A 13,738-nucleotide genomic window follows, 5' to 3' on the forward strand; every position below is an offset into this window, starting at 1 on the left:
CAACAACTTTGAATAAGCATGGAATTGTATAAAAATGGAATTCGACAACAAAAGCGTGCAAAAACAAATCGAATGAAAAATGTTTTCCAAATTTCATTTATTTTTAAAAATCCCTTTTGTGTGGATTACATTTGGTAATGTCTTTTTCTTTCATGAATTTATTACACATGCATGACACGAAATTTTGTTTTAAAAATAGGAAAAAAACACGATCACGTCAGTTGCGTAAGAAATATAAACAAACATAACATTGGCAGCAATGATTAGAAACATCAGCCCTACTCGAAATGTAGGTGAACATACAGGGCCTCCCGTCATGTAGTTTCTCAGGTTTGATTCCGGGTGATTGAGGTTGCAGAGGGAAACGTCCAGTATTAAAAACGAATATAAACAGTCAAGTAGCTTTTCGTAGTCAAAACATACGAACAAGACGAAGATTAACACTACAATTCTCTCCTTTTTATAGATTGAATTTAGGTAAATTTAGGTAAATCAATGCTGATAATGTTCGCATTCACACCGGAGACATCGTCATTAGAAAAATTGTATTTAACGAAGTCTATGCGACCACCTGCAGCTCATCATCGTAACCAGGCCAAAGAACCGCCCATGAACTCGTCACGGAATAAGCCTTCCTTTCTGTCTGTTTGCAGTGTGAAAGTCCAGTAAACAGTAACATACCAACCATAAATCATTGATTCAACTCGAACGACACGACTGCTCGTCTGTAATTCGATGTGAGAGGAAAAACTAAAGGTGTGTATAGGTTGCGCTGGGACTTGATCCGTAAGATGTTAACAAACCGCAAATATTAAATAACTATGTAAATGGTTATGTAAATATACTTTTGCGAATTTTGGTCCAAGGTTAAATTTTCTATGCGCATCGCTACTTATCCAGTATAGTTTGGGATTAAATATTTATTTGCAAAGATGATTAATTGTAAGGATCTGTGAACTGATGCTCATCGTAAAAGAAATTGATTGCGTAAATAAACAAGGATTGAAAAGGTTTCAAATGGTCCCACAAACAACTAGCACTTTGTATGATCTCTCGCAATATCCCACCGTGAAGCCGACGGTGATAGACTTGGGATGGTTGCCTTGTTAATAAACATCTTCCGAGAGGAAAATCTAGTTGGAAAAGTTTTGACTGAGACCACTCACGCGCGCACGAGTAACGAATCTGTGCTAACGTTCTCATCTCAAAGGTGATCTTCGTTAGATAAGCTTTGTTTTTTGCGCACGGTATGGTAATTATTCATTTCCTGAGCATCTACAATCGAACCACGGGTACTGCCCGACCGATGGCAAAAGGCTCATCAATCTACCTCCACGGGTTGAGTTCTCGCTGGTACGATCATCTTAGGTCCCAGGTATCGCACTCTTCCAACTACCGATCACCGTGACCAAACCGCTCGACCCAGATTCTGCTTCTGCACGGGCGGGCGAAACTAATTAAACGGTTCGAATCGAACAGTTTAAATCTATTTCATTAATCAGTCCCGCCTGGACTGGACTTTCTCGAGCGCCGTTCCAGTGTCGTAGGTCTTGCTTTGGGGCGCTCGCTTCGTCGCCTGCAGCGGAAATAGGTTGAGCGTTGTGGCGACACGAGCTGCAATGAAGATCGACTGCCGCCGTGGTGGAGATACTCCCTGGCCATTGGAGTTGGTGGTATACTGGTCCTAGACCCAAGAACTGGCGATCACGATCCCGGAAGAGTTTTCTAAAGAAAAGCAGCCCCCATCGGCCAACCTTGCGGATGTGGCGATCTGGAATCTGGAGCTTTGTGGCCTCCAAAACATGTCGTTCTACAAGTACTGATCGTCTGGTCGTTAGAAAAATAGCTTAGTCAACGTAGCTTTGCTTTAAGCCTGGCGTTAACTTAAATCTAATCTAATCGATTACACTCTGCAACAAGGGATTTTTAAAGTTGCTTGAGTGGTATGTAGTTCTATTAAACTGTTCGTCGATTATTATTTTACAACTATGTTTTCAGCAACCAACTTCTTTAACCTTTTATTCTCCAACATACCCTTCTTTTTGGCGTGACGACCGTCTTGGTCATGGTTGTCCTGTAAGGGTTTACAAGACTTTTTCCCTTTGTGTACGTGGATAGTCAGTCCTCTATTAGTCAAACAAGTGAAATAAACTCGCACAAGCTGTTTTAAATGACTGTTTTTTAAAACAAGAATAATGACGTTCACAAACGGAGTGACTTAATAATACATTTTATATTCACCTTCAATCTATGATGGAGGTGTGGAATTGAATTGAAGCTACTATCAATGGCATTCAGATATTTTGTTTGTATATCAGCCGTTCGAGATTCTCTTATAACACGAATCAAACGGTAACCGCGAACTAGGTGAAACTGCATCGTCGATTGAACTATACTAAATATTTAACAAAAGCAAAAAATACTTACATGATATGTATGACGTGTTCGACTGTATCAGTACAACTTTTCAATTGAACAGGAAAAATAAAAACTGCCAGCAAGCTAGTTTAACCAGGAAACACTTCGAAACACTTGATTATATTTACAAACACTGATTATTCGATTTAACTAATACACCCACTAACACCAGCTTGCTTATCACCACTGATTAGTTTACTATTAATCGCGCGGACTGTTTCTTATTACTGATTATTTTAAAAATCATAGAATACGCTATCACAACACACGATCGATCGGCACTTCACTTTCGTTACAAGAATAGTAGTTACGAGACTGACGCGACAGGTTATTAAAGCTTCAAACTGGCGGACACTTTTTTAAATCTACTCTAGATCTACTCGTACACGATCACTTCCATGCAGTACACTTGATGCTCCTTTTTGCTAGAAACTACGATGCATCGCAATTCAACATTCTCGTTGCTATATGGAGGGTGAATAAAAACGCCAACTAAGTGTTCCGGGAACGATGCTCATTCGATCGCGAGCGTGGGTTGACTGCGAGCTGCTGCTGATGCTGTGTGAAGATGAAGCTCGCCCTCGGCCGGTCGTTTCTTCGTCGTCGTCGTGGACCGCGTGTGTCGATGAAACTCACACACAGCTGACCGTTCGTCCGTCGGCGATTCGGACGCGGCGACGCAGCACTGTTCGGTAATATCACGGGGCGTTCACGGATGCGATATGGCGCGCCTGCTGCAACGAAACGAAAAACTTCAATTAATGCGAGATAATGTATATGAGTAAGATCAGTCCAAGAGGAAACATAGTAAGGTGCACTTTTAGATGTTACTTTTTTAGAATTTCGATGTAAATGCTTGACTGGTAAGACTGATTTTTGTTTGGTTTATGTTATTTCGCAAATATCAAAAAGCATTTTGATATCAAGTTATGATGAAATAGGAAATATATTAAAATTTGTTACGCTTGTTTTCTTCAATATGTTATTATGGTTATTGTCTATTTTCTAATTTTGAGCCATCCACTTTTCTCTTCGACAATTACTTTTCAAACTTTGGAGGTTGATAACCAAAACTCATTTGCAACATGTACTTTGGTTTTAATTCTAAATTTGTTAGGAGTTCTCTGATCCTTACTTGCCTGCGCATAATGTTCCACGTTATACGCATATATTTTTTTGTTCACTGAGCAGTTGCTAATTTTTATTGTTGAAAACAAATTCAATGAAGATTGCTTCGTTCGATTTATAACTTTTATAGTTTTTTTATAATTTTATGTATTATTTTTATCAACTTTAATGAATTAACTAAGAATGAAATGATTGTCACATATTTTTAATATAGACACATAGGATGTATTTACAACTCTCCATATGCCCTTAAGCACCAGCACTTATACGTTTTAATGAAAAATGGTACGAGTTTGGTTGTCTTATATTTATTAATTATTAATTTAGTTTAGATCAATGTTGTGTTCAATCGTGGTTTTCAATCATCCTTAGAACTAAGAACGAAAATACTCTTACACCCTATGGACTTTACTCATTGACTTTTACAACTCGAATTTATGATCAAGTGATTGTTGTATTTGATGACAATTTTTTTTAATTTATTTAAATTTAACAACAACAGAGTTGACCATGTTACTTGTTTCACACTGTTGCAGTCCAGTTTTTAACGTTCGTCATCACGCAGAGCGTTGACGGCATATTAATCATTGTTTGCGAAAGTCGCCCAAACGGCAATCAGCGAAAGTATAATCAGCAAAGCCATTTTCTTCGCGATATGGGACTGCATGTGTTTTGAAAATTGTATTTACAGCCAACAGAAATATCATAAACGGGCCTATTTGCTGCCCGCTATTGATTACTGTTCTACCTCATTGCCATTTTGTTTGTGGGAACGAACGGATGCCCAGCGTGGCGAGATATGCTCTGCTCCCCTTGGATCCGGAGCTTCCCGCGAATACCAAAACAAAGGTCTTATCAAAGACAAACGTAATCATCGTGCTGCTAGAGGCCGAGGAGAAGCCAATCAGTAGACCCAGGAACGATTGGCTGTTCCTCTATTTTTTTTTTTTGTTACATGACAGTCCTATCTGGTTGTTTGGAATAACCGAAAGAAGCTGTCAAACTTCCTTGCGGTCGATAACACGTGTGTGTTTTTCGATCAAGCGAGCGGTGGATTTGATTCGCCTTACAAAGTGTTTGAATGTCTACGGGAGGTTTGTTATCTTATCACAGAGCGCTTCGGCGTGCTAAGATTGGGGCGAGCGGGTTGTCCAATCAAGCGAGGTGCCGTATGATCAGGTTTATGAAAAAAAAGTTGGGCGCCACCACTCCCCATCTGGCGATGGATGGGATGCTCAAAGACGAACGATAAAGGATTCAAATTTAACTCGAAAGAGCGTACCAGAGATAACGTACCATCGTAAAGCGAATGTTGGTGCAGTTGATAACATTAATATGTTATTCTGTCTAATCCCCAACGGTCTCCATCCTTCCGACTACAGTCAAAGGCCAGGAGCGTTAGGTGGCGAGAGGAAAATTGAGAATTGAACATGTCAACCGAACCAGGTGGTTTCGCTCAACTGGTCTTCTGATTTGCGGTGGTGATGGTGGTCAATCTTTCCATTGCCCGAATGTATGTACCCACTCTTCTGCTCGTTCTTCTTTGGCCCATCAGGAGAACAGACAATACCATCCTTCCCTTCATGACATGGCCATCCTGGACGAACGTAAGACGAGTGACCGGAACCGGACCAATGACCACCATTTCGAGGCGCTCGTGAGCGGTACATATTTGATTAATATATTCCCTCCGGCGAAGGGCGGTGGTTCCGAGTCTTAAGTTACACACTTCGAGTTGGAGTTAATTAAACATTACGGCGGTGCAACTCCAAATGGAATTCATTAGAATACATTATCAGGTTTCGCTAGGATCGACTTCAATCGATGTCCAGAGCCGGCGCCAGCGGCGGGAAAAGGTAGGTATTTATCAGGGGGATGGTCTCGAAAAAAAAAAAAACCCATCGGCGGCCGGACACGGGCGCTTTGCATTTCATTTGCAAAATCATGTGGCCCGTGTTCTATGTATGCTGTCAGCTGATGTCCATTCGATTTGGTCAGCACGATGCGAGGGCATGGGTAGAAAAACGAAATCGGTGCCGTCGAATGACGTCGAAGATGTTTACACTGCGTTAAACGCATTATCGTTGGGTGAAAGTTGAATCACTTGCTTCGTAAGCTTTCGAAGTGAAACATATGCCGGGATTCTACTGAATGTGCTGAGATAATGTTATCTACTGCACAAACATCAATTTGGGATTGGTACTATCAAAACAGACAAAATGGAATATTTTGTGCAAAATGTTTGCATATGAAAGAAATGGTTCATTTGAAGGAAACGACTGATGCATTTTTGTGAAAATAATCATTTTTCAAATAAATAAATTCTACATGAACAACTATCTAACTATTATTATTATTATTATTATTATTGCTAACGCATTTGCTTTCCTAGGTAATCAAACAAACTTTTAAAGCTTGCTTTTCAAAAAAAAAATATCTCCAATATATTACCAACTCCAAAGAATTTTTTTCCATTGATGAACAAAACACTAAAAAACGCGTTGAGACTGAGTGCATCCTTGTTATGCAAGAATTTTGATCTACAATAAAATCAAAGCCAATTTACATTAATAGCATATCGGATTTATATGTGTAGGCGAGTCGACATGATACTTCTTCTGGCAAATAGTGCTTAAATTATCTAACTGTACTTGGCGCATTAGAACTAGACGCGTCTAATGAACGCCTCGTATTTGAACGCAATCGAAAGCCCGTGGGCATAGAGAATGTTTGAAAAAAAAAACCCGACTGCATGTAAGCTGAAGATAAAAAAAACTGATCCAACATCATCTTCTCTTAAAATACACCCTTAACAGCTCGGGAAACCAAGCAATTACGGACGTGGGACGAAGGTAGGGATCGGTCCGAGCGAACGTACCGTCGCGGACCGAGCACAAGTTGTTTGCTTCTCATGTTTGTAATTTTATGATTTCACGTAATAATAGTAATGATTATTAAAAAAATGATCCCTACGCCGAGCTAATGCCTCAAGCCATCGCCAAGCCTCGGTGAGCACACCGGGGCGGCTCTCCGGCATCGTGGTGCTACGAGACACACGGTGGTATGACAGACGGCCGGTTTTACGACCATGCGAAATATGAAGCGAGGCCCATAGTGGCCGCACCGGCAATGAAATATCATTTACTTTGCGCGCATTATTATCGTCTGCCGTACTTTTGTCTGTGCGCTGTTGTGCGCCTTTCTCACTGCTTCTGCTACGCCTTGGCACGTTCTCCACCGGTGTGAAGTGCATCGAATGCACCGGATCGTCGGGTCGTTCGGTTTTATGCGTCTTCGCTGGCGCAGGGGCTTGCTTCGCATCCCATTTCCGTGGGATACCTGCTGGAACGTCCGGGATTGGATGCCTGGGAGAGGCATTCGGCCGACCCCGTTTCGTTGCAAACGTTTCTTCACACCGGGCCGGTAAAACACGTGCGCATTCGGAAAAAGGATTATCGCAGTGAGGAAATCACAGCCGTTCGCTCGTGGATAGCGAAAATGGCCAGCGAAAGAAGCGAGCGCTCCGAGCGCGTATGGGAAACGCTGAACTGGATAAGAAGAGGAAAAAAATTAACACAAAATTAAAACACATACGTCGCGAAAGAAAGCACAAACTGTTACCGTGGCTTTGGCCGAAGATGTACGTCATCGTCACCAACGACGTTCATTTGAAATTTAAAGGAGCTAGTACTTTCCAGGCCACGGTTGCATCATTGCAGAGGAGTTTAAACAACTGACATTTTGTCTTCGCTAGTAAGGGAAAAAGGTTTGCTGGTTCCAGAATTGCCAAAGGCCTGGATTTACTGGTTGGAAAAATAATCATTTTCAATACAGAGCATGTATATTGATTAATTTTATAATTAAGCAAAAATACTAACAACCCGTTGCACTTTAATGAAATGCCTGTATAGGTACTTATTAAAGTACTTTTTTGCAAACAAAAATAAAGTAAAGTCAACGTAAAGTGATAATCGTTTGGTAGAATACATTTGCATTGAAGTTTTGAAATTTATGATCCTATTTACTTTTCGATTATTATACATTGTTGAAAAATCATATGGACCTTTTTTTATAGTTTAGCTTGCAAAGCACTTCACTATTCCTTAATTTTATCACAATTATTCCTGAGAAATGCGTGCTCCGACTCGATTAATAACCCTCACGCCAAATGGTCACCGAATCGCCGGTTTAACCTTTTTATTAAAATGTTTAAATTAAATAAAACATAAGGCATGGTCAATTCCAAACGATAGTCAATTAAACCACGAAAAGATGTGTTGTTTTATGGCAGTCTCGAAGTTAAAAGAAATGCATTCAAAACAAAACAAACACATTATACGGAATGATGGAAACACCAAAATTAAATATTTTCTTATCATAAGATTCATTTGCTTTGTGGTTTATAATGGTTCGTTTTACTCATCAATCTAACATTCAACAGATTATACCTAAAAAATGAAGTATGCAAGAGCGCTTTTTAGGTTTGGTTTATAATGATACCCATCAAATGTATGCAAAAAATCTCAAAATTCCGTGTTCTCAACAGCAGAGTAGAATATTTCAACTAGAGTTTCTTCATCAATATCAGTGAAATAATATTAAATAAGCCATGACCGTGTACCACAAGCAGCTCAATATCGTTTGAACAAGCGCTTCCTCAAGCGAAGAGCAGTTCAACGGGAATGGTACAAGTGTCGTGGGAACTACCGGAAAACCTAATCGGGCGTAGCAGCACGTACATCTTTGCCAGCGTCTTTGGTACACAGGCGAAGCTTTTGAACCATAATCTCCACATAACCACTGTCTAGGTAAAGTCTTGTGTTGAGAAATCGATTTAAATATATCGTTAGGTGAGAGGGTAGAGGAAAACGCATACACCACCCTTACAAATTGCGTCGTCACATCCGATTTTACTGGGAAAATTTGTCTATTTAACGATGACCATCGATGACCATTTTGGAAAAATACTGTTCGATCTCGCCTCTCAAACGACAAGTGCTGGTTCATTGGGTACTGTGACGTGAAAAATTAACGATTGAGTGGAAAGCAGAATGTAGAATTGAAGGATATTCATGAACCATTTAGAATATCTGATAAGAGTTTTCGATAAGCATCAAGAGCAGAGTTCATTTTATTGCATTTAGCCGTAGGAAAGAACAGGAAGCACTACAGCTAAGATAAACCTTTGCAGACTAGTACACATTCTTCCATTTTTTATTATTAAATTGACAGTTCTAATCATAGAAATACGATGACTATATTCTAAAAAATTATAAGCTTCAGCTTATGACGGTGTCATATTTTGTCATTTTCAAGACATTCATATAATTTTATGAACAATGACTCTTTTTAACAACATACAAATGATGAAAATGAAGATAAAGTTTAGAATAAACAAAATTATCATTTCACCGTGTATTGGAATTGCGCTTGTTACATATCCATATGGCGACCCCATTCATTGAATAAAGGGAAACGGTAACTATCCGTGCTTCATCTCTTCCAACTATTACAGCCATTTCGGAATGTATGCTACCAGAACAACTGGAGCCTCATAAATATCCCGTTGCTTTAGATTTACTAAAAAAACGTTTTTCCTTAACACGGTCAGCGCGACGTGGTATCATCCACTGTGGAATGTCATATATAGCTCCAGTAAAACATCATCCAAGCAGGGTGGAGCTTTGGCTCTCCCAGGACCATCAAATGAACTTTACTATCCGGTGCACCAGGGCACAACAATGCATCCGCGATCGGGTGCTAGCGGCCAGTGCTCGAGGAAAAGGTCAGCGCAGAAGTCGCTAGGGAAGGCGTTCGATTTGGAGGAAGTAAACGATCGCACTGGAATGACGGCATATACAGCTAAACGGAATGAAACGGATCCAACCCACCACCGGTCGCTCGATCAGCTCGGCTGGTTGGTTAACATCTTCGGCATCGGCGGGAAGCGCAATGACCAGCGGCGCTTGCGGATAGCTCGATCCTGTGAGAAAAAGAAGGTGGTTGCTCCGTACTATTAAAACCCTTCTGCCCTTTGAGGCTCTTCGCAAAAGTGCACCATAAAAACCGCGACGGTGGGTCAAGAGTGCAGGAGAAGGTTGTGGTGGCTGTGGGTTCGCAACTGATCTGTTCCGATAGCAACGCAGGAATACGCCGTACCCGAACGGTTGTACGAGGGCAGAAAAGCCAGAGCATCGAATGGGTACACAGCCACGTCCGCAAGGAACACGAACGTTCCGCCAATACGGGATTTAGACGCGATAAAGTATCGCACGGGAAGTCCTATGCGTCTAGGCGACGCTAGACGTTCAACTGCGACATGGGTGTCGAACTTTCAATCACTACATGAAGTTGAACGCGAAAAAAATTGATTTTTATTACAGCGTTAGAATGATGTATTGTACTTTAGTTGCCCTTTTTCTTGGGCTAAAATATAAATAAAGGGGTTGAGAGGATAAGGGTCAATTGAGATTTAATCAATTTCCTAAGGATATCTAAACACTCGAAGGGTATGAAAAGCCAGGGAGATTCCGAAATTACTTTCTCAGTTGATATCGGATATCGGTTGATAGTCTAACCCAAATCATCTAATAGACAAGTGAAGTTATAGCTCTTAAAGTAAACATACATTCAGACTTTTGAACTAGCAATTTTGGCTTAATTTTTACACAAGTCTTTTTGGCTGGGAAGTCAGTTATTTTAATATGAAAAAAGAATAATTAACTTGCCTTACTTTTGTCATTAGTTTAAAATGTTTTCTTTGGATCGAGCAATTTTTTTTTATCGAAATGGTGAAAGATTTTTTAGTTCGTGGTTGAGAAAATGAATCGATTCGAATCAATATGCTTGAAGATAAAAAAAATTCTAATGTAGTAAATGACAATGAGAAAATAGTTATATTAATAGCAATATAAATACATGAAATTGGTTTGAAAACCATTGAGGATGAATATTACTGTTCATGATAAAAAGAACGTTTTACATTATTTTTTTATTATCTCGAAGAACCAAAAACAAAAAAAAACAAACTAGGGATCATTAGAATTCCTCTTATTAGTGGCCTATGTTTTTTTATTCGTTTTGTTTACGTTAACATATGTACCCAAAAGTTTGCCACCACTGACTAGCGGTGTTCTACGCTCAAAACCACGGTTTACGCGAGTATTGGAAAACTTCTTTCGGGCTCGAGGGCGTACTGAGCATTGGCTGAAGGCAAGTAAGCAAAAATAGGAGCCGTGTTTTTTTGTCTTATCGCACAAGACGCGTCCCGGCATAGGTTGGTAACGCGACTGGTCAGAAGATCGTCCGGGATCCGCGATCAGCCGGCACGAAGAAACCACACTCTCGCGCAGAACGACGTTGGGAGCAGCTAGCTGCGCAACAGCGTACGACGATACAAGATTGCCAACCAAAGATTAATTGCGAATATATATTTCATTGCACGCCGCCGGTAGACGCTAGCGTCAGAAAGAATTCCCCCTCGCGGCAGTGGGTTGCGCTCCACTCCCCGGTCGGGCAGGAAGGGTGTGTTGCAGGGAACCGGCTTGACTAATTTTTATAATACTATTAGCTGTTTTCATTACTTTTTCTTGCCGACCACGGGACGTTTCCAGGTGGCTTCTTGTTTCTAGCAGACGATGCCGATGGCAAGAAAGGGAAGCGGTTCCCTTCAGACTTTTTTCCGGTTTGGCATTATAAATTATCAAATTAACTGACTAGCTCGCGTTTGGCGCGTTTAATCAAACTTTTCCAAGTCAAACGTCCAGCCAACCGGTAACTTGGATAGACTTGTGTGTTGCCGACTCGGTCCTCCAGAGGCTTTGTACTATGAGCAGTTGCAGTTGAGACAAAAAGATCGAGCAACAACCGACTAGAAATGCAGAAAAATGCTACCTAGATGCAGCATTCCCATCCCATTAATCTTTTCTCCCGGCAGTGGGTCGAGGGAAGAGGGTCGAATCGAAGCCATTTGTGGTCACCGGGTGAAATTACCGCCGAGGCGGGGAAGAGTTAGCGAGTTGCTCGCCGTTAGCGTTTTTCTTCCCTGATGATTCTTCCTTTCTTCAGCCTCCGGGGATGCACCCGCAGTGGCATCGTGCATAAATACGTTCGCGCAAGCGACCCAGCGGGCCCAAACTTCGGCCCAAGTGAAGGTAGCGCACTCGCGTCACCGTGCCGGGGCTGTTGTGTTTTATTTTATGGCCACTCATCTCAACCCATTCCGGTTATGCGACAACACACACCGTTTGACGACCCGCTCTCAAGTGTCTTTCAAGAATGGTCATTCCTCGACGGCTTCCGCTGGGGAGACGTGTGCATGGCAGTGTGTTATATCGGAGCTGAGGGAATTAAAAAAGAAGCAAAAGCCAGAAAAACCAACGATGATCTTTCCTGCAAGTGCCGCCCCGATTGTATACTCCAACGAGTCAACGATATGGAGAGGGAAAATAAAATGTAAGGCTTTTCCCGCTTGGCGCCGCGTTGAAATTTCCCAGCAAAGATACGGTGTGTTATGCTCACTCTAATGTATGCGTCCAGAAAATACTAGATATCAATTTGTTTTTTATAGATCAATGATTTTTTCTTGACACTTTATATTTTTTTTAAATAAAACTAAGAAGCTTTACCCTTATCGGGATCTATGAAACAGGCATATACTAGATAATAAATTTGGTTGTTTTGCATTTACACTGATTCAAGACAATATTAAGAATAGTTGTATAAACATTGGGAATTTTGTTGCATTAAATGGTATGATTCACCCTTGAATGCAGGTTTAAAATGTGACTAAGACGTAATTATATCAACGGAGAAACCCTTTTAATGAGATTGAAAGAATTGAAATATTGAGACATAGCTTTTAAATAAAATTGAACTATATGCTCGTCTGTATGTCTTTATGTGGGTTGACTAGAGTGAAAATGAAATTAGCAGGAAAAGATCTCGATTTTTATATTAAGCATTGTATTGGAATTTATGACATGCATGACAAAATCAATAATGCTAAGATAAAGAGCAAACGTTTGTTATGCCAAAAATCATAAAAAATACAAAAAATAAGTTAAGAATACAGATATTTTTGCAACGGCAAAAGTATGCGAGAAAGGGGATCGTTTTGCAGTTCGCACAGTATCACAATTTTCCATTAATGACAATTACTACATTTCTAGTACGGATAGCATAATTTCCTTCGGGCAGCGAAGCAGATGAGTTCTCGGTTGAATTATTACTGCACCAAACCGCGGCATCACCGGTACAACAGTGCAATTAGCGATACCGAAAGCAGCAAAACAAAAACATCAAAAGAAAAAAACCCTCAGCTGACGAGCCGTCAAAAGTGATCGCTATAAACTCCGCGCACAAATCATTCCCGCTCGTCTTTCACATCGAAAACGAGTGCGGCCGGGTGCGATAACAGTCCGTGGCTTTTGGGAGGACGACACGCCAGGAAGAAGAACAAACTGAAGCGATGCCAAGAGATCGGTTCGCCCCGGAGGGTTGATAGAGATGGTGCGCAAAAGCAGAGCCATTCCCTGTGGCCGCTCTTAATGCCTTTGCCCCAAGCATGGCGGCACAGCCCGTACGTGGAAACTCGGCTGATCCTGGTGTGAATTGTGTTTCGTTCTCTTCAAACTGTTCAACCCCACGATGCTGTGCGCAGCTTTTACAACCCACCGCTCGATTCTGCTCCAAAGCTGACCCTCCCTGATGGGTTCCTTCTTCCATTCCAGCGGATCCCGGCAACCAAGGAACATTACCGTCGGCTGCAAAGCATTTCGTTTTCTTCTCGATCGTCTTGTGGCTTGAGGCTCGGCCTGACTCAGATCCCGCAGATCACTACGTGCAACATTGCTAGCCACAATTCTAGCGAAGACGCGACAAATAGGCATGGCAGCATCAACAACACACCGTCTCAGATCAACGCCATCCGCAACTGAAGAAGAAGAGATAAAACAAAAACCAAACCGAACATATAACTCGCTGGAAGAGCAGCAGAGCGAAAATATGTTAAATATTATTTACTCTGCGTCCAAACCAGCCGCAAGCCGACAGGGCAAAACCACGAGTACACCATTGTGCATACTCGGGGAAAAATGGGCAACGTAAGATGATTATCGTCCACCGCGGAGCGACAACGCCCGGCGTCTTGCCTTCACCGTCGGGGAGGTGTGGAGTTTAGTACCGCGTTGGC

The 13,738-nt window shown here is 41.4% G+C and overlaps 1 protein-coding gene across 2 annotated transcripts in view; it reads right to left on the minus strand.

Annotated features, from left to right (window-relative positions):
- The window catches only part of LOC131261487 (protein N-terminal asparagine amidohydrolase), a 92,770-nt gene that overhangs the window by 12,550 nt on the left and 66,482 nt on the right, over nt 1-13,738 (minus strand). Inside the window, exon 2 of one of the 2 annotated variants that reach the window (XM_058263533.1) lies at nt 2,428-2,788. The gene's annotated coding sequence lies outside the window, so the exon portion shown is untranslated. Of the gene's footprint in view, nt 1-2,427; nt 3,147-13,738 lie in introns of those variants that run through there. The other variant, XM_058263532.1, reaches the window with a different exon arrangement.

This window comes from Anopheles coustani, chromosome 3, assembly GCF_943734705.1.
Source record: "Anopheles coustani chromosome 3, idAnoCousDA_361_x.2, whole genome shotgun sequence".
In the NCBI taxonomy this organism is placed as follows: domain Eukaryota; kingdom Metazoa; phylum Arthropoda; class Insecta; order Diptera; family Culicidae; genus Anopheles; species Anopheles coustani.